This window comes from Callospermophilus lateralis, chromosome 20 (genome assembly GCF_048772815.1).
Source record: "Callospermophilus lateralis isolate mCalLat2 chromosome 20, mCalLat2.hap1, whole genome shotgun sequence".
NCBI lineage: Eukaryota > Metazoa > Chordata > Mammalia > Rodentia > Sciuridae > Callospermophilus > Callospermophilus lateralis.
The window spans coordinates 4,263,296-4,289,734 of record NC_135324.1 but is presented as its reverse complement, the minus strand read 5'-3'; the positions used below and the strand labels follow the sequence as shown (position 1 = coordinate 4,289,734).

At 43.9% G+C, this 26,439-nt stretch overlaps 1 protein-coding gene across 1 annotated transcript in view; it reads right to left on the bottom strand.

Moving 5' to 3' along the window:
- The window catches only part of Raf1 (Raf-1 proto-oncogene, serine/threonine kinase), a 68,351-nt gene extending 46,969 nt beyond the window's left edge, over positions 1–21,382 (bottom strand). Inside the window, exon 1 of the mRNA XM_076841169.1 lies at positions 20,926–21,382. The gene's annotated coding sequence lies outside the window, so the exon portion shown is untranslated. The remainder of the gene's footprint in view (positions 1–20,925) is intronic.
- Positions 21,383–26,439: the final 5,057 nt, after the last annotated feature.

Sequence of the window (26,439 nt, the reverse complement as noted above, 5' to 3'; positions counted from 1 at the left end):
ACCCAATCATTCTGATTTGCTTGTCGTACTGCCTTTGAGAGTGTCCAGCACATTATAGATCCTTAAGATGTACTTCCTGAATAAGCAACAGGCTGGCAAAAAAGCATTCCTGCAAGTTTTAACAAAAATCCTGAGTGCCATGATTTATGAACTAGACAATGTTCAAAAGCTATACTAAGGCTAGGCATGGAGGCCCATGCCTGTAATTCCACTTACTTGGAGGGCTGAGGCAGGAGGATTAAAAAAAAAAAAAAAAGCAGCAGCCACACTTGGACCTAGGATGCCGACAATTATGGGAAAACTATAAAATCAACATAGAATAACTGCTGACTGGCAATCAGCTAAGGTCAAACAACAATTCATCAAAGCCCAGACAGACAGAAACCAGCTGATAATACTGTCAAAGACAAAATTACATCTTAATGGGCTCTTAATTGAGATTCTAAAATCAGGCAACACCTCATTCTATAAAACAGAGTGTTCCAATCAACTGAGCAGAGGAAGTTGGTTTTATAGACACAAAAAGCTGAGAAAAGCAGAAATAGAGAACAAAAGTGTTATTGGTCGTTTCAAGTTTGCTTTCCTTATAAAGTTAACACACAGGAGACTTCCTTATCATGCTGGGCCCCTTTTGATTGATTGCTGGGAGTCTCGTGGTTTGGTTTTTTGTTTTCTGTTTTTGCAGGGCTGGAGGTTGAGCCCAGCGCTTCCCACATGCTAGGCAAGCGCTCCACCACTGAGCTACATCCCCAGGACCTTTCTTCATTTTTTATTTTGAGACAGGGTGTTGCTAAGTGGCCAAGGCTGGGGTTGAGCTGGCCATCCTCCTCAGTCGCTAAAGTTACACAGCTATGTGCCACTGCCTCCAGGGGGCTAGGGCTGTTTGAACTGGCTCATTTCAGAATTCAGTTTGATTAAGTGGCACTCAGCATGAGTCACTCCATTATGGCTTGCTCTGGTCTGCTGTGTCCTCATACAAAAAGCTAGTCCAAAACAATGGCTGCCTATAAATTTTATTTAACAATACCCAATTGAAGACATTATGAAATTCTATTATGCTGATGATATCCCCAAGTGACTTACTGCTGTTGTTTGGCACTGTCCTTCACAGTTGTTTCATATCAGACATAAAACCAAGTACCATTTGGTTGCTCACCTATTTTGTCACATATTCAACTTGTCCTAAACATACACTGCTGAGCGCCCCTGTCTTTAAACAAACACAGAATCACAGAACATGCAAAAGATATTCAGGAACAAAAGGATTTGGGATATGGAGAAAAAAATAATTTAGCTTCAAGGAAATACAGAATTTCCAAACGTTTCAGAGACATGTCCCAAAACAAAAATTCTTTAAGCATAAACACGTGGTACTAGCTGTAGTTTAGACTCCAAAATGTCAATTGAAAATACAGTATGTACAAGTTGTCAACCATGAAAGCAACCATTTAGCAAAATTAAGGAGAAGATGAATACAAACTTAACATTCTGTCATTTTGGGCTGGGGATGTGGCTCAAGTGGTAGCGCGCTCACCTGGCATGTGTGCGGCCCGGGTTCGATCCTCAGCACCACATACAAACAAAGATGTTGTGTCTGCCGAGAACTAAAAAATATTTTAAAAATTCTCTCTTTAAAAAAAAAAAAATTGTCATTTTTTCTTGCAATGCTAAAAATGTGGGAAAACTGATAAATTCACATTACGTCTGTAAAAGACTCCATAATAATATAGCAGTCACTGCTTTCTACTGTCTTTGGATTTACAACGGGGCAGATATTATCGGCGACCCGGCTGCAAGCCCTAAGAACACTTCCTCATTTTAGTAAAAAGATGAAGCCAATTTCTCAATAAAAACGAAGGGGCTGGGGTACAGTCCAATGGTAGCTCACTCGCCTAGCATGTTCAAAGCCCTGCGCTCAATCCCCAGCACCACAAAGACACAATTGACCACTGAGTGCCAAATTTTTTTTTTCTCTTTTTGGTGGTGCTGGAAGCAGAACCCAAGGCCTCACACATGTTTAGCACATGCTCTAACCACCGAGTAACATGCCCAGGCCAAATGTCAATAAGTTTTATAGGTCACGGCTAAATTAGTTGACTTCCATGGTTCAAAATGAATTTGTCAGACCCAACTTGAATAATTTGAAACTATCAGAAAAACTCAACTTTCATGGTATATTCATATTTCTTAAAATTCAGGAACGCACTCTTGAGTGTTTCTATGAACAAAATGCACCAACACAATGAATTAGTTTTCTGCTAAACAAAAAGTATTGCAGAAAAAAAAAAAAACTAGGAAAGAAAGCCAGCTATGAAGACAGAGGGTAATAGAAACAAAAACCCACTGACTTTCACCTCTTCTTTTTTCAAGAAAAAAGAAGCCTAAACACTGGCAAGGCAAGACACAGGTGCAACCTATAATACAGTACTTCTGTCCTCAGGCAACAAATCAAATGGCAGGTAAGAGAGCACAGTATCTGCCTCTCAACCCATGGGAATCAGCACAGAATCCCAAACATCCTCCTGGCTCTACTTCCTCTGTCCTCTACTTCCAGAGAGCCTGTAGCCCTTTGAGCAGTTCCCACAATCCTCAGGCCTCGGTCTATACAAAGCACCACACAGTGAAGAAACAGGTCAGGACAGGTAGAAACAATGTTAGGTACTCAAACATGTTAAGGATCAACTAAGAGGGTAGAAAATATAGGGGACAGTATGTTTGTGAAAATCTGACTTGTTTAAAATTAAAAAGCAAGCAGACTTGCTGGGTAACACAGCACAGGCCTGTAACCACAGCTATTCGGATGCTGAGGCAGAAGGATCTCAAGTTCAAGCCTAGGCAACTTAATGAAACCCTGTCTTAAAACAAAAAAATAAAGAGCCGGGCACAGTGGCTCAAACCTGTAATCCCAGCAGTTTGGGAGGCTGAGGCAGGAGGATTGCCAGTTCCAAGCCAGCCTCAGCAATAGGGGGGCACTAAGCAACTCAGTGAGACCCTGTCTCTAAATAAAATACAAAATAGGGCTGGGGATGTGGCTGAGTGGTTGAGTACCTCTGAGCTCAATCATTGGTACCCCCCAAAATAAAAAGAGCTGGGAGGTAGCTCAGGTTTGATGAGGTAGGCCTTTGATGCACAAGGCCTTGAGTTCAATCCCCAGGACAAATGAATACATAAAATGAATAAACAGTGCTAGATTAATAAAGTTAGAAAAAACAAAAACTTTAAGAAAACCTGAGAGGGTTTTGTTGGGGAGGCACATGCCTGTAATGCCAGCTATTCAGGAGTCTGGGGCACCAGGATTGCAAGTTTGAGGCCAGCCTGGGCTAGAGATGAAGCTCAGTGGTAGAGCACTCACCTAGCCCCGGGGAGGCTCTGGGTTCCAGCCCCAGTACTGAGAATAGAAACTTCGGTGTAATCTGAAGACAACAGAATTACAAACTGTGACTCATTAATTGTGAATGTTAGTCAATACAAAAGAATCCCTATATATCAAAATAACCTGAGCACTACCCTAGAGTTAGAATTCTGTTGTAATATTATCTGGCTGGAGTTTCTCCTTGGTTTGAAAGTAGGAGGAGGAAGAACTGGTAATAAGAGCTAGAAGTCCACCTCTGACAAAAAGATCTAAATAGACTGGAGTCTAACATTTTTAAACGCCGTTTTCCTTAGTTATAGCTAAATTTAAGATTTATTTATGTCACTTTTTCTTACTTGGTAGGTTTCTTTAATTTATTTTTGGTTCTAGGGCTAGAACCCAGGGGTACTTAACCATGGAGCCACACTCTCAGCCCTTTTTATTTTGAGACACGGTCTCTCTAAGTCGTTTAGGGCCTCACTAAGTTGCTGATGCTGGGCTTGAACTTGCAATCATCCCGACTCTGCCTACTGAGTCACTCGGATTATAGGCATGCATGCTCGGCAGGTTTCTTAAAACGTGAAGATTAAACAGTATATGGAAAGCACACAATGTTAGCCTGAAATAATAAATGTTATAACTATTTTTTAATATTTATTTTTTAGTTGTAGGTGGATACAATATCTTTATTTTATTTTTATGTGTGCTGAGGATCAAACCCAGTGTCTCACACATGCTAGGCAAGCACTCTACCACCTCACACATGCTAGGCAAGCGCTCTACCACTGAGCCACAATCTCAGGCCCACAACTATATATATATATATATTTTTTTTTTTTAATACAGACAATGATGTTTCCATTAACTAGAAATTATATTCTGTTGGTTACAATAATCAGCCACTTTCTATACAGCTCTTAAACCTCTGGCCTGGGATTTTCCAGTTTGTTGCCTAAAGCTCTTAAACACGGTTATACTGTATTTGGAATAGTAAGTCCCAGGTTCCAAAGTACAGGTCAACTGTACTCTGACATTACTTACAGAAGTCTGTATTTCCCCATATTGACTATACACTGTTTATTTGTTTGCTTTTTGGAAATTATTTCCATCCAAATCCTTTTTTGTTTTTCTGTTTTCCAATGTAAGGGCCTGAACACAGGGCCTAATGCACTGGGTTCAATCCTCAGTCCTTTAAATTGAGCCTCAGTCTTGTAACTTAAGTTGCCTAGGTTGACCCAGAACTTGTGATACCCCTGCCTAGTTTCAGGAATAGCTGATATTACAGACATGTGTCACCATGCCTGGCTTCCAGATTCTTAAAAAGATCCTCTGGGACAATTCTAAATGCTCTTCCCATTAGTCTAGAACTTGGGACCTGTGAATAACATCCACATACCTCTAAATCACCTACAATTAACCAATGCAACTTTTTGAAAAAAATCTCCCTGAGTTTATCATTTCCTCAAAAAATCTTATTTCCGAGGAAAGGAGAAAAAGATTTAATATGAAAAGAAAATAATACAGGAGAAAATAAACCAAATGCTATGAACAACTTATAGCTATGTAATACTTAAGAGAAACAGAAAATATCCTATTTTAAGGGCTGGGGGGTGTGGCTCAATGAGGTAAAGTGCTTGCCTCACGTGTGTGAGGCACTGGGTTCAATTCTCAGCAACACATATAAATAAATAAAATAAAGGTCCATCATCAACTAAAAAAAATTTCATGTTTAAAAAAATATAACCTATTTTACCGTTCCTCAAAGTAAATGCAGGTAAAAACAGCTCTATCCAGTCTAAGTAATAAACACATTTTATTCAGAGTAGGCATTTGTTTTAATCAATAACTAATTGAAATAAAGCATTTGCTGTATCAAAAGATTGGAAAATAGATTGAGAGTTCAGGAAAATGGTGGAAATGAAATATGAAATTATATATTTAACAACTCTAATAGCCATTCTAATCAGAACACTGTTCTAAAGACATATCTACTCAGTGTTGATTACCTAATTATACAATGAACCTTTAAGATTCCAAAAGTTAGCAGGGTGTGGTGTCACATGCCTATAATTCCAGCAACTCCAAGGTTGAAGCAGGAGAATCCCAAGTTTGAGGTCAGCCTGGGCAACTCAGCAAGACCCTATCTCAAAATTAAGAGAAGGGACTGGGGATGTAGCTTAGTAGTAGGATGTTCCTGGATTCTATCCCCATTAAAAAAAAAAAAAAAATCCAAAAGCCAGGCATAGCCTGTAATTCCAGCTACTCCAGTGACTAAGGAGGTAGGAGGATAAATTCAAGGTCAGCCTGGGCAACTTACAAGACCCTATCTCAAAATAAAAAGGACTGGAAAAGTAGCTCAGTGACAGAGCACTTGCCTAGCACATGCAGGGCCCTGGGTTCCGTGCCAGTCTGGGGAGGGAGGGAACATCTGGGGGATACACAGCAGAAACTTAGATGAACTGTATGTTAATGTCCTTACAACGTGACTTCACCAAATTCATTCCTCTTTTATACGCATTCCTTTCTTTGATTCAGCCTTGCTTCATCTGACAGACTGCTCAGTTTCAAGACTATCTCAAGCTTACTTTAGGGAACGAGTGTTTTCTGTGTTTGGTTTTTTTTTTAAATTCGCCTGGCTATACAAACAATACTAGGGGGGGAAAAAATCACCATCATACATAAAGTTTCTGCTGAACAAACATACTCAAATATTCATCTCCTCCAAGCTAAGAAACAATATGTGTAGTCTGCAAAAGCCTTACACTAGTTTCCCAACCCGTCGAAAAGGGCACTCTCATGAACTTCAAGGTGGTGTGTGTGTCAATGTCTCGAGTTTCCTCACTCCTCTTTCTCAATTTCTGACCATAAACTGGTAACTTCATCAGATGACTGACCAGCAAACACTCACATGAAGAGCTGCCCCACTCTACCCTTCTAAAAGCAAGTCAGCAGGAGCCGCCCAAGTTTAGAGAACAGATGCTAGTGTTTGGGGTTTTGTTTTTTGGGCTGGGGACTGAACCCCAAGACTTTGTGCATGGTAGGCAAGCACCTGGCCAGTGTGCTACACCCCCCGTCCCAGATTCTAGAGGGGTAAAATTATAATTAACTTAAAAATGCAAGTTGAAAATGAGCTAATTCAAAAACAATTATGCAAAAACAATCAGTTCCATAGTGAAAGATGTCTGGAGCCAATTTCATTTTTAACTCTGACCACAAAATGAGTTTTTCATTACTTTCATTTTAAATCTCTTGGAATTGTTTGTAACTCAAGTTTTTCTTTTTGTAACTCAAGTTTTTCTTTTTATCTCTAAATCAGTCATTGTTTCTTCATTTAGGCAACAACTGCTCATTTTAAAATGAATCATCCATTTACAAAGTACAACCTTAACACAAGTTCCAAAATATACAACAGACAAATATGGTTTAGAGATGATTTTTCTGGTGGCCAGGAAACAACAGAATTAAAAAATAGCTATAGGGCTGGGGATGTGGCTCAAGCGGTAGCGCGCTCGCCTGGCATGCGTGCGGCCCGGGTTCGATCCTCAGCACCACATACAAACCAAGATGTTGTGTCCGCCGAAAACTAAAAATAAATAAATAAGTAAATATTAAAAAAAAAAAAAATAGCTATATACAAAAGGGAGGAGGGGAAGCAACAATCACCCAGTAATTAAATCTCACTCAATTAGTTGCCAAGAAACATTAATTTAATCTTGCATCATTAATTCCTTTTCCACATAGAAGGTATGAATTTTAGTGGCAAAATGTGCACATTCAAGAAGTAGTTTTAAGCCAGGCACTTACCCCTGCACGCCTGTAATCCCAGCAGCTTGGGAGACTGAGGCAGGAGATCACCAGTTCTAAGCCAGCCTCAGCAAAGGCGAGGCGCTAAGCAACTCAGTGAGACCCTGTCTCTAAATAAAACACAAAATAGGGCTGGGAATGGGACTCAGTGGTCAAGTACCCCCAAGTTCAATCCCCAGTACCACCACCACCAGCAACAACCCACCAAAAAAAAAAAAAAAAAAAAAAAAAAAAGAAGTGGTACCCCCCACAAAAAAATAAGTGGTGTTTAAAAAAAAAAAAAGACTGCCTTTGTCATACCAGGCATGGTGGCACCTGCCTATAACGCCAGCAATTTGGGAGTCTGAGGCCAGCTTCGGCAACTTAGCAAGACCCTGTCTCAAAATTTAAAAGGGCCTGGCATGTAACTCAGTATTAAAGAGCCTGTGGGTTTATTCCCCAGTACACCCCCCAACAACAACAACAACAACAAAATTGCTTATCTCAAAACAAAGACATACATAAAATCAGTGAATCTACCATCTTACACACTGGCATCACCTATTTGGTCAGACACTGGGACCTGTCCTCAAAATAAGAGATCTTTCCCTGTGGTTCCACCTACTAATGCAATTTCAAGAAGTAACCATCTGATTCTGCTAGTTCTCTAACACGTCCTTTTGGAGACAACCAGTTTCAGTGGCATACCAGACTTTAAGAATTACTTTAAGAGGGGCTGGGGATGTGGCTCAAGCAGTAGCGCGCTCGCCTGGCATGCGTGGGGCCTGGGTTTGATCCTCAGCACCGCATACAAAAGAAGGATGTCGTGTCCGCTGATAACTGAAAAATAAATATTAAAAAATTCCCTCTCCCTCTCTCTCTCTCTCACTCTCTTTAAAAAAAAAAAAAAAAGAATTATTTTAAGAATTTTTAAAAATATTTATATATTTTTTTTATTTATATGTGGTGCTGAGAATCGAACCCAGGGCCTCACACGTGCCAGGCAGGCACTCTACCACTGAGCCACAACCCTAGCCCTAAAAATATTTTTAAAAAAGAAATATTAATGAAGATAAAATTGAAATATTTATCCTAGCAATTTTTTTCATAGTACTGAATGCTTATCTGCCACATAAAACATTAATGTATAACCTGAGAAACCAGAATGCCTCTCTCTATACTGCAACCTGGCAAAGAACTGCAAGGAAACAATAAGCACCATTCATTCAACAATTTCTAAGAATCTACTCTCGACTTCTAGCGGCTTTGAAGACTATGAAGTTCAGAAAGTCATAGCCCTGGCCTTGCAATAGCTTTTGGTTTTTTGCTGTTGTTGTTAGTCATAGATTGACACAATATTTTATTTATTTTTATGTGGTGCTGAGGATCGGATCCAGTGCCTCACATGCTCGGTGTGAGAAGTGCTCTACCGCTGAGCCCCAACCCCAGCCCCTTTTCGGTGCTTTGAAAGTGTATGTTTAAATGGCCACCACTTGCTAGGCAGAGTAAGAACTTTCAGGACAGATATGATACCTTTGTGGGGGTAGGGGTAGGGTTCTTATAAAGACTATGAGAATTTGAATTACAGAAAGATCTCTTCTAGTTGGAGAGGAGAAAGTGGTAGACAATAAAGGATGATTTCCCTGTGCTATTTGAAGGCGAAAAGGCAGTCTTTCAAAAAAAAAAAAAAAAAAATGCAAAGGTAAAATGGAACTGAAAAGGAGGTTCACAGAATGTGAACAGAGGGGGAGAATTGGGAAAGAAATGGGTCTGAAGAAGATACAGCCTTTTAAATTTATACATACACACAGATAAATGATTATAACTTTGTTTCCCTTTATGTATTCATTTATTTTTTGGACATGGGGTCTGGCCATATTGTCCAAGCTGGCCTTGAACTCTGGTTCCTCCCATCTCAGTCTCCTGAAGAGCTGGGAATGCAGGCATAAGCCGCGGGGCCTGGCTTTCTCTTATAGTAAATCTTCATACTCAATCTTTTTTTTTTTTTTTTTTTAATATTTTTAGTTGTTACTAGACCTTTATTCTATTATTTGTATATGGAGCTAAAAATTGAACCCAGTGCTCTACCGCTGAGCCACAACCCCAGCGCCCCCCATACTCAATGTCTTTATGAGCATTATTAATACCAAATTTCCTCCCCTCTACAACGTTTTTTCATTGTGCCAAGGTTTGAACCAGAGGCACTTAATCAGTGACCACATCCCAGCCCTTTTTAATTTTTCATTCTGAGGCAGTCTCAAAGTTGCTTAACCCTTCCTTGGTACTTTTCTGTTGCACTTATCAATAGATAAATTAGGAGGTTTTTTGGTTTTGTTTTGTTTTAACCCCTTCCCTGCCTTCCCTTTTGCAAGAATTTATATTTCCCAGTACAACTTTTAAAAAGTTACATTGACTGATTACAGAAAACACATTCACAGAGGAAGGGGAAAATCTGAAAAATATTTTTAAAATTTTAAATTCTAAAAAATAAAAATAAAGGGGATGTGGCTCAAGCGGTAGCGCGCTTGCCTGGCATGCGTGCGGCCCGGGTTCGATCCTCAGCACCAAATACAAAGATGTTGCGTCCGCCGAGAACTAAATAAATAAATATTAAAAAATTCTCTCTCTCTCTCTCTCTCTAAAAAAAAAATTAATAAATAAAAATAAAAATTTTAACTCACAGATGTTTATTGTAATAGATGTCAACATCTTGTAGCAGCTTTTAAAGTATAAGGACATGTGTATCCACTCTTTTCTAAGTATGGATATATATGTACTTATAAATATTTTTATTTGTAAAAATGGGATATTACAAATATATTAGTGGATGATAAGAGATTAACTGAAAAAAGCAATGCACTATCAGTTGAAATCATTACTCACTGGTTAACCAAATACATTTTTTTTTTCATTTTTGAGCAGTACTAGGGATTGAATCAGGGGGGCTTCATACACAGTAGACAAGTGTTCTACCACTGAGCTACCTTTAAATACAATTTTTTTTTTTTTTTTCTGTTTTAGTACTGGGGATGAACTCGGGGGTACTCACCCACTGAGTTCCAGTCTTTTTTCTTAAGGGTCTCGTTAATTTGCTTAGGACCTAAGTTGCTGAAGCTGGCCTTGAACTTTTGATTCTCCTGCATGCGCCACTTCAACCAGCCTAAATATATTTTAGATTAAAAGCATATGAGGAGGGGCTGGGGCTGGGGCTCGGGCTCAGGAGAGCGCTTGATGAGCATGTGTGAGGCCCTGGGTTCAATTCTCAGTACCACATAAAAATAAAGATTCATTGACAACTAAAAAATATTTTAAAGAAAGCATCTGAGGGCAGGGGATGTGGCTCAAGCGGTAGCGCACTCGCCTGGCATGCGTGCGGCCAGGGTTCGATTCTCAGCACCACATACAAAGATGTTGTGTCCGCTGAAAAACTAAAAAAAAATAAAAAAATTCTCTCTCTCCTCAAAAAAAAAAAAAAGAAAGAAAGCATCTGAGCATATAAAGAAGGTTAACTAGAATAACTACACTTACCAGCTTACAGATAAACTTTACTCTTCAGAAAAAAAGAGGAGCCATTAATTGTGTATCAAATTTATCTGTGTGAAGAGTATTATATACAAATACGTTGGTAAGGGAGGGGAAATCTATCAGGTTGAAATATAGCCGACATCTATGGTTCTGGTTTACCCATTAGTTCTACTTAGCAAGAAGAAAGAAAAAAAAGCAGCCCAGTGCTACTTCTCACTTGTTAGAAATTGTTGTTATTTAAAAAACAAAACAAAAAAAGAAAAGGGAAATACCAAGAGTTGGCCAAGATGTGAAGATACTGGAACCCTTGCACTTTGCTAGTGGGGAACGTAAAATGACAGAGTCACTGTGCAAAACAGTGTGGCAGTTCCTCAAAAACTTAAACACAGGCTGGGCACAGTGGTGCACTGCCCATCATCCCAGCAACTCTGGAGGCTAAGGCAGAAGGATCACAAGTTGGAGGCCAACCTGGGTAACTAGTGAGACCCTGTTGCAAATAAAAAATAAAATGGACTAAGGATGCAGTTCTGTGGTAAAGCACCCCTGAGATTGATCCCCAGTATCTAGAAGAAAAAAGAAAAGTTAAACACAAACTTAAAGTTTAAGACCCACCAGTAACACTCCTCCATATATACCTGAAAGAACAGAAAGCAGGATCTCAAACAGATGCTCCTACACCGATGCTCACAGCAGCATTATTCAAAACAGCAAAAGGCAGAAACAATCCAAGTGTCTATCAATAGATTAATGAATAAACAAAATATGACATACCCATACAATTAAATATTATTCAGCTCTAAAGAGTGAAGTACTGATAATGCTGCCAGTGGACGCACCTTGAAAACATGTTGGGTGAAATCAACCAGACACCAAAGGATAGATATTATATGGTCCCCCTTAGACGAAGAATCGGGAACAGGAAAATTCAGAGAGAAAGTAGAATCGAGTTGCCAAGGGCTGAGGGCGGGGAATTATTATTTAACGGGTAGAGTTTCTGTTTAGGATGATGAAAAAGCTCTGGAAATGGATAGTGGTGATGATTACAGGCACTGTGAATGTAGCTGGGTGTGGTGACGCAATGCTGTCATTTCAGCTACTGCAGAGACTGAGATGGGAGGATCACAAGTTGGAGGCCAGCCTCAGCAAATCAGCAAGACCCTGCCAAATTGAAGGGCTGCTGAAGTTGTAGCTTAGCAGTCAACTGCCCCTGGGTTCAACCCCAGTACAAAACAAAGACCACTGTCAATGAATTGCTTGCCTAAAATGGTTTAAATGGCAAATTTTATGTTATATTTTAACACACATATCCACACACAGCTTAAGGGACCATTTGCAATGTCAGACAGTTAGTTAAACTAGCCAGAAAGGTCACTATGTCTACTCTCACACTCATACTCTAATCCCAGTCCAAACTAAGGTCAAGGCAGGCAGGAGAGTTATCAGTTCTCTCTTCATTGCCTCTGGTTAAAATTTTCTTGAAGTCTAAAAACCAAGGCTGCAGAAGCCAGCATGGTAAGAGCTGCTAAAGCTGGCAAATGTCCTCAAGGAACCAACAGGAAGAACAGAACACGACAGACAGTGCCCAACTGAGGGAGGAGCGTCAGCCAGCTGGTACCAATCACAGTTCCTACACTACAAAATTCTGAGAAAATGTTTGTTTGGGGGATACTGAGGATTAAACCCAGGGACACTTTACCCCTGAGCTACATCCCCCACCCTTTTTAAACTTTTGAGACAAGGTCTCACCAACTTGCTGAGGGTGGCCTGGAACTTAAAAGATTCTCCTGCCTCAGCCAACCAGTCACTGGAAATACGGGCATATACCTCCACACCCGTTTTGTTTTTTGTTTTTTTGGTACTGGAGATTGAACTCAAGGGTGCTCCACCACTAAGGTACACCCCTAGTCCTATTTATTTTATTTATATGTACTAGAGATTGAACCCCAGGGGCGCTTAACCACTGAGTCACCTCCCCAGCCCTTTCAAATATTTTCTTTAGAAACAGGGTTTCCCTAAGTTGCTGAGGCTGGCTTTGACCTTGAAATCCTCCTGTCTCGGCCTCCAAACTGCTGGGATTACAGGCACTCCAGCCCCCCAATTTATATTTCATTTTGAGACAGAGTCTAAGTTGCTGAGGGTCTCAATAAATTGCCCAGGCTAGCCCCGAACTTGCAAACCTCCTGCCTCGGGTCTCCCAAATTGCAGGGAACACACACTCATGTCACAGCACCCAGCAAACAAATCAAGTATACACTCTCTGTATTGTGGGGGTGTGGAGAGTGGGAGAGGGCAGTGCGCAGGTGTGGTGGTGGCAGGGGTAAGACACGAAATCCACAGGTCATCAACCTCTGAACCTCTACTCCTTCAACTAGTGTTGTATAAGCAAAATAAGGTTTTAAGAACCAGAGAGGGCTGGGGATATGGCTCAAATGGTGGCGCGCTTGCCTGGCACGCGCGGGGTGCTGGGTTTGATCCTCAACACCACATAGAAATAAAATATATATATATATATATATATTGTATCCACCTAAAAAAAACTAAAACAAAAAAAAAGAACCAAAGATATACAAAGAAGAGTAAAATATGCCCCACCTTTAAGGAGGCTAAGCCTAGTCAGACTTAAGACAAAATTCAACACAATAAACATTATTTAGCAGCTTATATCCAACAAATTCCACTGCAACTGGGGTCCAGGCACTGTGTTAACCTGAGAATTGCAAAGTGATTAAAACTCAAGTCCTCTAAGAGGAAAAAGATAGCCGGGCAGGGTGCACACCTGTAATCCCAACAGCTGCAACAGGAGGATTGGGAGTTCAAAGCCAGCCTCAGGCACCATGAGATTTTAAGCAACTCAGTGAAACCCTGTCTCTAAATATAAAATACAAAATAGGGCTGGAGATGTGGCTCAGTGGTCCAGTGCCCCCGAGTTCAGTCCAGGTACAAAAAAAAAAAAAAGAGGAAAAAAACGTAAAGAAGTTAATAGGTCTCACAATAAATACAAGTCTACAAGTGCAGGGTACTAAAAAGCATTTGCACAAAATTATTTAAGGTTAAATAAGAGGACTTGTAAAACTTAGTATTAAGTGTTGGAAGTTAAGACTCAGCACTTACACCAAGAACCAGAGCCTCGTCTCTGCCTCGAGTGGAAATTTTCCTACAAAATATTAATAAACAAACATCTAGTGAAAAGCATTTTCACTTTAGTTTGAATTTATAATCTAATGGAATGATAAGTTCACAAACAACTACATGATAAAGGCCATAAGAAAATCAAATGCAAAAGAAAAGCAAATGCAAGGGTTTTCGGGAGAAGTTCAAGTACAGAAAATGACAGGAAAGAGTGGAAAGGAGAGCAAAAGACCAGGAAATGATTTTTAGATGGGGTTTGAAATGGCTTTTAAAAGAGGAACAGATAAAAGTGAGGAAATCTGTAAGGCTCTCTCCATTAGATAAGGTCCTTGAAGGCAGGAACTTGCCTTATTCTACCTGCACCAAGCACAGTAGCCAGCATCTACAAAGTGCTTTAAAAAAACAGCTTTTAAGGTGGGCACAGCGGCGCACGCCTAGGATTCTAGTGACTTGGGAGGCTGAGGCAGGAGGAATTCAAGTTCCAGGCCACTGTCAGGAATTTAGTGAGGCCCTACGCAATTTAGAAAGACCCTGTCTCAAAAATTAAAAAAGAAAAAGAGCTGGTGATGTGATTCAGTGGTAAAGTATCCCTGAATTCAATCCCTAGTACTAAAAAATTTAAAAATAGCTTTTGATCAAGCTTAGGTTGCACATGCCTGAAATCCCAGCATTTTCTGGGATTTCAGAAGACTGATGCAGGAGGATTCCAAGTCTGAAGCCACCCTCAGCAACTCAGCAAGGTGAGAGACTCTGTCACAAGATAAAGAGAGTATAGCTCAGTGGTAAAGGGTCCCACGGTTCAATCCTTTATCCCCACCAAAACAAACAAAAAAAAAGATAAACACCCCTACCTTTTGAATTGCACAAAACATAGTACATGAGGAAGTCATGTAAGCAAGACACCCAGGCAAGAAATGTATACTTGGTCTGGTAGGCAATAAAGACTTGAGGATTTCAGAAAGAAAGTAAGGTGAGCACATCTACACTTATTTTTCTTGGGTCATCAGAAACAGATGCATAGGAACCCCAATAATGTATTTCTCTTCAAAGAAAGCAGAGTAGCTGCAAAACAAAAAAGAAGGCAGAATTACTCTGCAAAACCTAATTTTCTGTGCGCTTTGAAATTTGTGGCATGTTCCAAAAAACAATAAAATTTAATTTGTAAGAATCTGCACTATTTTAGAGAATGGGAATGGGTACTAGGGATTGAACCCAGGGGCACTTTATACCACTGAACTACATTCCCACTCCTTTCAAGCAGGGTCTCCCTAAATTGCTGAGGCTGGCCTTCAACTTGGTATCCTTCTGCCTTAGCCTCCTGAGTCACTGGGATTACAGGCCTGCACCACCCCACCCAGCAAGAGTCTGCACATTAACAAAATGAATCTGGCAGTAATTTGGAGAGGGCTCTGGTAAGGGAAGAAATAGAGTTTAGATCAAAGGTCTAACAATCCAGGCAAATAGTAATAAAGGCGTGAACTAATCTGGAGGCAGGTGTATACCTGAAAGCAGCTCAAAAACACATCTGTCAATGCAATCTGACAAGTGACCGAATGGCTGGTGTTAAGGACCCATGCAATGAACAAAATTAATTCATTTTACTTTTTAAAAAAAAAAATTTTAGTTGTAGATGGACACAATAACTTAATTTTTTTAAAATGTGGTATCGGGATCAAACCCAGAGTGCCTCACACACACTCAGCAAGCGCTCTACCATTGAGCCACAACCCCAGCCCAATTCATTTAACTTTTTAATAAATGTGTTTTTCTATTATAAAAGCTATGTAAGAGGCCGGTGTGGTAGCACATGCCTATAATCCCAGCAACTCCTGAGGCTGAGGCATGAGGATCACAAATTCAGGGCCAATCGAGGCAACTAACAGAAAAAAACAGGCCTCAAAATAAGAGTATTTAAAAAGAGATAAGAATATAGCTCAGTGCACAGGCCCTGGGTTCAGTTCCCAGTACTGCCCCACCACCACTCCTGGCAATGTATTCAGAGAATTTGGGAAGTACAGAAGTATATATTAAGAGGAAAATTATCCTTATGTCTATCACTTAACCACTGGTAACATCTATATGCATTTCTATGTATATGTTTTGGTTTGTTTTAGCTGAAGATATAATTTACTTTCTTTACAACTCATTAAAGGCATGTATTTCAGTGACTTTTATTATATTCAGAGTTGTGCATCCATCTCCATAATCAATTTAGAATATTTTCATCACCCAAAAAGAAACCCTCCTATTACAGTCAGCCACTGCCTAGTCCCACTTCCCCAATCCCTAATTTTTATCTCTACAGATTTTATTCTGAACATGTCACAGAAATAAAATCATAATACGAGGTCTTTTGTGTCTGGCTTCTTTCACTTAGCATGTTTTCAAAGTCCATCCACATTGTATATGTGTATCAGTACATCACTTTTTTTTATTACTGAATAATATTCCACTTTATTGTTTCGACTTTTTAAATCCAACTGTAAAGTCATTCCAGATACATAATGTTGTGTTCAGCATTTTTTCATGTCATAAATGCTTCATATACAATGTTAAGGGAAAGGATAGTGTCCCACATCAGGTGGCTATACTTTAGTCATTTCTTTTTTGGAGGTGTGAATGATTTCCAGTCTTTTCTATTGCTAATCAACTTTCTTAAATGCAGTGGGTGCTCTTTTCTTAACGATCCATTTGGAGCCAGGAAAATGTCTCTCCCAGACACTCTTAAGCTTCCTAATTAGAACTGCCATGGAGGTCAAGAGCTGTATTCTTCCAGGAAAAAACTAGGATTTCATCTATCTCAAATTTAGGCAAAACCTCAAATTTAAATAGTCTCCAAACTATGCAGACGAAGAATGAACACTCATAAATACAAATGAACTATCAACTACCCTTACTCTTCCATCAGAAATCTAACTGGGAATGAAGGAAAACACTGCCTAAATATGATGCCTAGTTATGGAGCTTAAAAAAAAAAAAGAGCTGGAAGAAGTGCCCCCCCCCCCCAAATCCCAACAGTTCTGGAGGCTGAGGCAGGAGGATCATGAGTTCAAAGCCAGCCTCAGCAAAAGTGAGGCACTAAGCAACTCAGTGAGACCCTGACTTTAAATAAAATACAAAATAGGGCTGGGGATGTGGCTCAGTGGTTGAGTGCCAATCCCGAGTACCACCACCCCCAGGAAAGAAAAAAAAAAAGAATGTTTACTTTCACAGCAGGCTGGTAAAAAATAGAACATCTTGACTAAAACAGTAAGGACATATTTACTCCTGCTACTGGATGATAGCAAATTAAATCCAATATGTAGAAGAAACAGGAGGAGATACCACTGCACAGACCACAAGGGTTTTCTTAAAATATTATCAGGGCCTGCTCTTTCCCATTCAGTAACCAAAAATGTAAACAATTTCTAAATCACAAAGACCTTTTACATTCTAAAGTAGTTTTAGAATTGTTAATCCCCACCCAGTAAAATCCTTTAGAATCTAGTCTAAAAATAAAACTATGTGTCAAGTGTTCCTAAAAAAAAAAAAAAAAAATACTATGTACACTGATTGGAATGTGATGCCAATTAACACACTTCATGAGTAATTTGCCAAAGAAACTTAGCTAGCCTGAGCCAAAACCAATAACAAAGAAACAACACCCACTTGACATTTTCCTTGGTTAAAGGAGATTCTAGGAGTAATTTTAGAAGGCAAACAGATCTGAAGTTAACTACTAAAATCACCGAGAGCTACAAGTAATTTGGGAATAAAAAGAGAAAGAGAATGACTCAAACACTGTAAAATTAAAGGTGAAAACTTTAATATGTAATTAAGGAGTTTTTAACTCTCAACTTTGCAGGCAAGAACAAAACCCCCTGCTAGGAGGATTACAGATAAAATAGGACAACCCTGTGCCATAAGTATCAACTAAACTATGATCCTCATATCTACTGTTATATTTTGAACCAAGTTAGATGAGCAGTCAGGAAATTTGCCCCTCTATGCACATGCCAAAAAAATAAGAGACCTAAACAACCACATTCTAAGAGAACCCGGTGTTCCTGATTTTCCAATTAATTTGGTCAAGGTGAGCAATTTTCCAACTACAGTCATGTGTTTTTGAAAAAATGACTTCCAGGATCTGCACAACTTAAAAAACAAAACACAACAACTTTGCAAGTTGAATCTTGAGCTTGTGGTTTCATAAACCCCCTCAACTGTCACATTAGTTCACTGCCTTTCAAAGGCAATATTTAAGATTCTCTCCTGCAAGTCAACATTAAGGCCTGCTATTACGTTAACAAGCGCCTCCCAAGACCCGGATTATTAGGTATGGCCTATTATGTTTCTAACATGCAAACAAAAGTGCTGGCTCATGTAACATTTCTCTATTTTTAGGCAGTGGGTTACTAACAAACGTTCATCTGAGATTTAAATACAGAGGAATCACAATTTGCTAATAGAATTCTTGCAATAGGAATTTGAAATTATTAGACTTCCCAACTCAAAAATAAATCTAGTCCTCCTACAAAAATCAAATTTAACTTCCAAAAAGTGACGTTGTTTAATCTTCATAGTCAACAACCATCATACTTCAAGCTAAAAGCAACTTGTGGCAGAGCAACTGTAATATAATACTGGATGTTTAAACACTCTTCAGTTTTCACTTTTTGTTGATAATGACCAGCTTAATGCTTCTTTTTCCTACTAAACCAAATCCCTTAAAGTATGTTCAAATGTATTTCACTCAAGCCTTCCACTTCAAAGGCACTAGTTTTTTCAACTATTGACTGCAACAAAAACTAAGCAATCCTGCTACAACCTATCATTGCAAACACCACATACCTAAAAGATAAGCTTTTAGAACAAAACAGTAACAGGTTTATTTTTCCAAGTATCCAGTGTTCAACTGGGTCAAATGTTTCTGTTGGAATTTAAACAGCTTATCCCTTGAAATGATAAGGGTAAAAACAAATGGAAAGAATCTTAACGTTTTTCAGTGATACACAAGCAACAGAACTCACAAGACATTTAGGAATTGCCAGCTGAAGTCTTTTAACACCATAATAATTATTTTAACATGAGCATTAATCACAATAGCTGTTTAAGAAAGACAAAGACTTGTTAACAGAGCTAAAGACTTTATAACAGGTCTGAAAACCGAAGAATCAATCCAAAGAAACAGTCTACAATACAAAATACATTATTTAAAAAAATACCAGAGGTTAGGGTTGTGGCTCAGCAATAGAATCTTACTTAGCATTCATAAGGCACTGATTTCAATCCTCAGCACCACATAAAGATAATAAAGGTGTTGTGTCCATCTACAACTAATTTTTAAAAAATAAAATAACTTGCCTCCTACAGTTTTTCAGATGTAGGTTTTACATAATCTGCCAATTTCTTATGGGTGAGGAACAGTTTATACTGTCAACAGTCATTCAAAGTTCAGAATCAGCAGAGGGTAGGTACCACGTTTATAAAACTCAACATTTTTCTGAGCCAGGTATAATTTTATAAGAATCTTTCGCAAGAATCTCTAGAAATGGGAATTTCAGTCCAGTCTCCATTTTATCAGCACAATTTCAGTCCACTCTCCATTTTATCAGCACAAAACCCATAATGTTCTTGACCGAGTTTAACAAAGTAAATCATTTCAACAGCTATCAGCTTTAACATCACGGGGGCGGTAGGGGGGTAGCTAGCAGCTCGAGTCAAGAATCAGCAACACCGGGCTGGGGTGGAAGCTCATTGGTACAAAGCCTAGCATGCCAGAGGCCCAAGGTGAGAGGCCCTGCACCCCACCGCCCGCCCCCCCTCCCAAAAAAATGAGAGCATACCTTTGGGACAAACCTGAAGTCAATCAACCAGTTCACCACTATCTACAACAGCGACCATCACACTCTCTCAACTCTGAGACCCTCACGCCTCGCCATTTCCTTCTGGCACCCCAGATTGTCTGCCGCCCCCCGAACTCATCCCCAGCTCCTGCAAGCTCTGCCTGGGTGGCAGCTGCGCCTTCAGCCTACGCGGCGCCCCCTCGGCCTCACCTGGGCAGCACCAGCCCGGTCCTTGCAAACTCCGCACAAAACCCCCGGGCGCCCGAGCCTCCTCCGCTGTCCGATTTTCAACTCCCCCAAGCAAAACTGGCTGCTCCGAGTTCCCAGGACACTCGGTCCACCGGGCCTTATCGCGCCGCATTGTTTCCACGCCCTGGGAGCGCAGGGAGGGAGGGCGGGCGGGCGGACTCGGCCCACCCCGGGCCCCGCGGACAGCACAGCTCGACCGACGTGCGCGGCGATCCCCCCGCACTTCCACCCAGTGACCCCCTAGCGCCCGGACACGGCTTATCATGGAGCCAGACGAGGTCCCCCCCATTCCTCCCACCCGAGGAGCAGCCCCAGAGGCGCACCCAGGCCCTGGACCGAGAACAATGAATGAACGCGGCCGCCCCGCCTCGCCCGGTGCCCAGACTCCCCGGGTCCGAGCGGCGACGCGCTCTGCAGAGCCCCGGGGCGGCCGCGGGACTGAGGCATCCGGGGCGGCTCTTCGCGGCCCACAAAGGGCAGCCCGGGCGCTCCGAGCCGGGGGGACACCCCGAGGCCAGGCCCCGGTGGAAGCGGCCCGAACCTCTCATTAGCAAAACCCGCAGAGCCCAGAAGCCCAGGGCGCGGCGCGGATGCCTTTGTGGCGGGGCACTGACCCATTTCGTCCTCCCTTCCCCGACTCCTCGCGTCCGCCCCCGAAAAGGTGTCACTCGGGTCAGGAACCCAGGGAGGAGGCGCCAGCCGAGGTCCCCCCCCCCGCTCCGTGAGCCCATCCGAGTGACAACAAAGATACGGGGCAGCTCCGGGCGGAGTCTCCCGCTGCCAAAATAGGAGGAATGCGCACTGGGCACCGGGGCGGCGCTGGCACGTCTCCGCCAGCCCAAGGAAACCTGAGGAGGGATGTGGGGACAAGGCTGGCCGGCCATGATACCCGGCCCCGGGGCCCCCGCCCGCCCGCCCAGCGCCACCCGGGGTGACAGCGGCCTGGCCCGGGCTCTCCACCCGGCAGCCGCGGGGGGCCGCTCCGTCAGCGCCGCCCCAGGCCCGTCCCCCGAGCCCGCCGCCGGCCTCCCGCCGCACCCACCACCCAGCCTCGGAGCCCACCTGAGGGAGCCAGGCCGCCCCGGCGACCTGCCGTCCGGCGGCGGCGGCGGCGGCGTCTGGTCCGCTCCTCCTCCTCCCCGCGGCGGCTGAGGGAACGGGAGGCGGTCACATTCGACGCGTCCCCAGCCCAGGGGACGGGGCCCCGGGAAGACCCCGCATCGTCCCACTTGCGCTCCGCGGCCTCAGGGCACACGCCCCAAAGCCCGGTCAGCTGGCCTTTTTGGAGGCCCAAAAGAGAGCGACCGAGAAGGCCTTCCCGCCTCACACTCGTTCTTCTCAGACTCCCGCCATCTAAGATGGCGGCCCGAACGCCCGCGATGGAAGACACTCTCGGGCGGCCCCGGCAAGCGAGGCGTCTGCTCGGTGCTCTTCTTCCCGACCTGCGGGGCCCACCGGCTCTCCGCTTCTGCGCGAGCTCTCCCCGGCGGGCTGTCGACTTCACTCTTGGCTCGGGGATCCACCGGTCGGGCCTGAACTCAGGCCCCGCCTCCGGGGCGTGGCCTCGCGGCCGCCATTTCAAAACTAAGGAGGCCGAGAGGCGCTGCTGAGGGGCTGACTCTTGGGGGGAAGCGATCGGTAATCGTGAAGAGCAGGTGGAAGGGGCCTGAGGCCCAGAGGGGGAGAGGACGGCCCGTCGGCCAGCATCGCAAGGCCCTCGGGTGGGTGGCCACACCTGCCCTGGACACAGCACAGCGTCCAGCTTTGGCGCGTCCTCTCATGACGGATCGCGGCTCCGCCACGGGCGGGCTGTGTGGGAAAGTTGCCTCACCTGCCAATCAAGGAGTGGACCCCCGCATCAGATGGGGGGAAAGAGTTAAAAACTGATCGTCCAGTGTGGCCTCAGGGGCCGTGGAGCCTTCGCGGGCCGGAATGGACACCCGGGGGGCAATCTGGCATCTTCGGTGCACATTTTGGGAGCCGGTACCCTTCCTGCCCGCCGCTCCGCGCTGTTAAAATAGGTCCGCACATGCGCAGAAAGGCCTGTCCCAGGTGTTGCGCACCAGGTGCTTTTCATCTGAGAAACACCAGGGAATGCGAATCCACGGGAATCTCGAGATGTGGGTCCCTGTCTCGGAATTTGTAATAAACGAGTAAGGGCTGGGCACGTAGCTCAGTGAAAGAGCGCCTACCTAGCATGCACGAGGCTCCCGGTTTAATCCCCCCCGGCTGCAAAAAAAATAAAAATAAAAAATATAAGATTTGGGTAATGCCTAGCCTGTATGTCAGGCCCTGTGTGTTAGCGCTGGCCCTGTGACAGTGAACGCGTCAAGGCTTTAAAGTCTAGCAGTGGAGATCAGCAGCAGACACAGCCACAGAGCGCCATGACTGTCAATCAGGACTGTGCTAAATCACTGAAGAGGGCGATGACAGAATTATTGGGCAAAGGGTGTTGCCTTTTAGGTTTCAGGAGTCAAGGAAGGACCCCCCTCTCATGTGATCGTTAAACTGGGCACCGAAGGATGAGAAAGACAGGCACGGTGGTTACAGGCTTGTAATCCCAGTGACTGAACTTGGGAGGCTGAGGCAGGAGGATCTCAAATTCAAGGCCAGCCTCAGCAACTTTTGAGATGCTGTCTCAAAATTTTAAAAAAAATGAATAAGGAGCTGGGGGCTGAAGCTCAGTGGTAGAGCACTTGCCTAGCATGTGTGAGGCACTGGGTTCAATTCTCACCACCACATATAAATAAACATCGATCAACAACTAAAAAACTATTTTAAAAAATAAATAAGTAAATAAATAAAAAGGACTGGGGACGTAGCTCAGCGGCGGGATTCTGAGTTCAATCCCCAGGACCAGGCACACAAAAGAGAGTGTGGTTCTAAGCAGTTAGAGCCAAGGGCCATGAAGAGGGACAGGAGACCAGTGTGGAAGGAGTTAGGGAGCCAGGAGGAGATGAGACAGGCTAAGTAAGAACAGGACAGAGGCTAGAGTCACAGCCAGGCTGTGACCTTTCCGTGCCATCCTGCCTCTCTGGTGAGTTTAATTTTAGTCACAGATGAGTTTGAAGTGTGGGTCTGGCCCTGGATGGGTGCTAGGAAAGAGAGCAATGTAAATAAACAGCCCTCCAGGTGATTGGGAGGGCACCCAGCGGAGGAAGAAGAGAGTGACCGGCCCTGGCATGGCTGAGCAGAAAAGCCTCCGCAGAGACCAGTCTTAAGCCAAGTGCTAAAGGATCAGTCGGAATTTTCCTGCTTGAGAAGGAGGAGCTCAGAGCAGGAAGGCAGGAAGAGTATGGATGGGCCAAGGACAGAGGCGGCACCAGAGAGAGATGTTTGTGGGACAGCAGGCAGTTCTGCGGGGTTGGAGTTTGTGTCCCTGGAACAGGCGGGTGTAGAGAGAATGGAGGACAGGTCTGCAAGAGCAGGTCTCTTGCCAAGGGTCACCCCCCCCTGCAAGGGGCACTTTATGTTGTCCCAATGGGGTAAGGGGCTGGCCACCCCCAAGCTGTGATGCCATCTGCAGGATAGCCTGGTTCAGTCCTCTTGGGAAGCAGTTAAAAATTGACACATGGAGCCAGGCGTCATCACACACCTGTAATCCCAGCAGCTTGGGAGGCTGACACAGGAGGATCTCAAGTTCAAGACCAACCTCAGCAATTTAGCGAGACCCTGTCTCAAAATCCAAAATAAAAAGGCTTGGGATGCCGGCTCAGGGGTAAAGCACCCCTCTGGATTCAATCCCCGGTAACAAAAAAATAAATAAAAAATTTTAAAGAGACAAATGTCTCTTTGGTCCAAAAAATTTCTGTCTATGGGAATTTATCCGACAGACGCACTTGGACGTGAAGGAGATGATGTATAAACAGGTTATTCCTTGTCACGTTGCCTGTGATCTAAACAAATAGCCATACAGCTGTTAGAACAATGAACTGTGTCCTCACCTGGAGAGACGTCCAAGAAATACTGCTGAATGAAAAAAAAAAAAAAAACACAATGTAGACAGTGTGCTCCTTCCTGCAAAAAGGGAGGACAGCATTTGCTTGCAGAGGCTTCCCAAGTACGTCTGGAGGTCACATAAAATGCTACAATGATCACAGGCTGGGGGAGGCTGGGAACTGGGTAGATGAGGTATGAGAGTGGAAAAAAGCAGTTTTCCCCGGCTAGCTCTCCATCATTTTTAAATTTTGAACTACGCGAGTGAGTGAGTGAATTACCCACCCAAAGCTTTGGAACATGCCAGGCTCGGTGGCCTGGGAGCCCAGAAGCTTGGGAGGCTGAGGCAGGAGGATCTCCAAGTTCAAGGCCAGCCTCAGGCAATCGTGAGACCCCTCCCATCTCAAAATTTTTTAGAAAAATAACCAAAGGGCCTGGCTGGGTTCAATCCAACACACCTCAGGGCTAAAGACCTTCATCAAGGGGCCCAACGTCCCCTCTCCACCACAGTCCTCGGTCACCAGCTCTTAAAGAGAACGTAGCTTCTCTTTAATGAACCAAACCCCTCCTCTCCTTTGTGCAGGGGAGCCAACTGGAGCTCTGGAGTCAGACAGATTTGAGACCAAATTCCAGTCCCCCCTCACCCTTATGACTCTCAGCCTGTCCCTCAGGTGAAGCAGGAGGAGGGACAGTTGCCTTCTGTCCCCACTGGGAGGTGGTGGAACAGAAGAGCACAGACCCTGGCCACAGTGTGCCCAGGATAATGTCCCCCACCACCACCTGCTGCTTTCCGCCTTATAGGGACAGATCACCAGGTGCTGTGGTCTGGATTTTCTTTGAATGTGTCCCCCGAGGGTTCCAGGACCAAGTGCTTGAAACTTGGTCCCTGGTGTGGGGGTGGAATCTCGAGATGTGGGGCCTTGTGAAAGGTCATGAGGCCACTGGAGGTGACACCCTCAGAAGGGATTAATCTAGGTCTCATGGGACCCTGGTTAGTTCCTTCAAGCGCAGGTTGTGTGAGGAGTAGGAGCACCCACCTGTAATCTCCATCACTAGGGAGGCTGAGGCTGGATGATCACAAGTTCAAGGCCAGCCTGAGCAATTTAGAGAGACCTTCTCTCAAAATACAATTAAAAGGGCTGGGGATAGAGCCCAGGGGTAAAATACTCCTGAGTTCAATCCTCATTACTGTAAAAAAAAAAAAAAAAAAAATTGTTATTAAATGAACAAAACTGGCCCCTGAATCTCTGTGGCTCTTTGGCCATGTGGATCACTCACATGACACCTGCCTAAAGGCCCTTATCAGAGCTGAGCAGAAGCTGACAACCAACCGTGAGTACAATGAACCTCTTTTCTTCATAAAGTACCCAGCTTCAGGTATTTTGTTGTAGCAGCAGAAAATGGACTAATACATCAGAAGAAGAAAAATGTGGGCACTTCCAAGTGACCTTTAATCCTTTCCATTTTCTACCCTGGTTCTTGCCTTTTGGGGCCAAAATTCATCCAAAAATTATCCAAACTTGGGCTCAACTTCTTCCCCAACCCCTGAAAGCCCCCAACCGTCTGCCTTGCACAGCCATGGGAATGCACACTGCTCTTGGTGGTCCCCAGACACACCCCAGGAGGGTTTCCCAAGCCCTTGGCAGCACTTGGCCCTTCCTGTTGAAATCTGCCTCTGTGCTTCTCTCCCATCTCGCAGTCCTCTTCTCCCACCAAGCCTTCACAGATAGTGGAACCCAGAGCTGCTCAGTGACTTCGTTCATGCTGTTCCCCCTGAAGGAAATGCTTTTCCCTCCTTTAAATCTGGTTGCGGACAACTTCTCCTTGGCACCTCCTCAGGCAGGAATGCCCCAAATTTCATTGTGTTCGCTGCTTTTTCCTGGCCTGTCATTGCTTCAAGTCGCAGAAACATCACAAAGCTTTAGAGTCAGACTTTGAATTTCCATCTCCTTATGTGATTCTCGGTGTGCTTGGGCCAGGCCCACCAGCTAATCCGTCTTCCAGAGAAGGTTTCCTGTGACAGGGGACAGGCCCATGCCCAGGGCCTCAGGGAGGCCTCGATTCCCATAGAAAAACATCTTATCATGTGCTGCTGGGGGCAGGGTGGTCTCAGGGGCCTGAGGTCAGCTAGCCACACAGGACCTTCCTCACCCCCACCCCTGAAGGCTCTCCCCTTTGAGACTTGCTGCTCCCTGCCTCTGTCCTGAAACTCTTGATGGGCCTCTTCCTCAGCTCCCAGGAGCCTCTGGCTGCCAATCCTCTTTCTGAGACTTTTCCCTACCCTCACCCCACCTACCTGGCTCTCCCCCACCTCAGGAACAGGGTGCAGCCCTGCTCAATGGCTGTAATTCTCCAAGTGTCATCTCCACCTTGAGTTGGGATAGTGTTCCCGTCGGGAGGGGAAATGGGGAACCAGCTGCTGGGTGCACACAGACCCCCCCCCACTAGGGTCTGCCCTCTGCCTGAGAGTACCCCCTTGCTCGGAGGAGGACAAAACTACTCTAAGATTTCCTCTCACTCCAGTCAGAATGGCAGCTATCAAGAATACAGACAACAATAAGTGTTGGCGAGGACGTGGGGGAAAAGGCACATTCATACGCTGCTGGTGGGACTGCAAACTGGTGCAGCCAATCTGGAAAG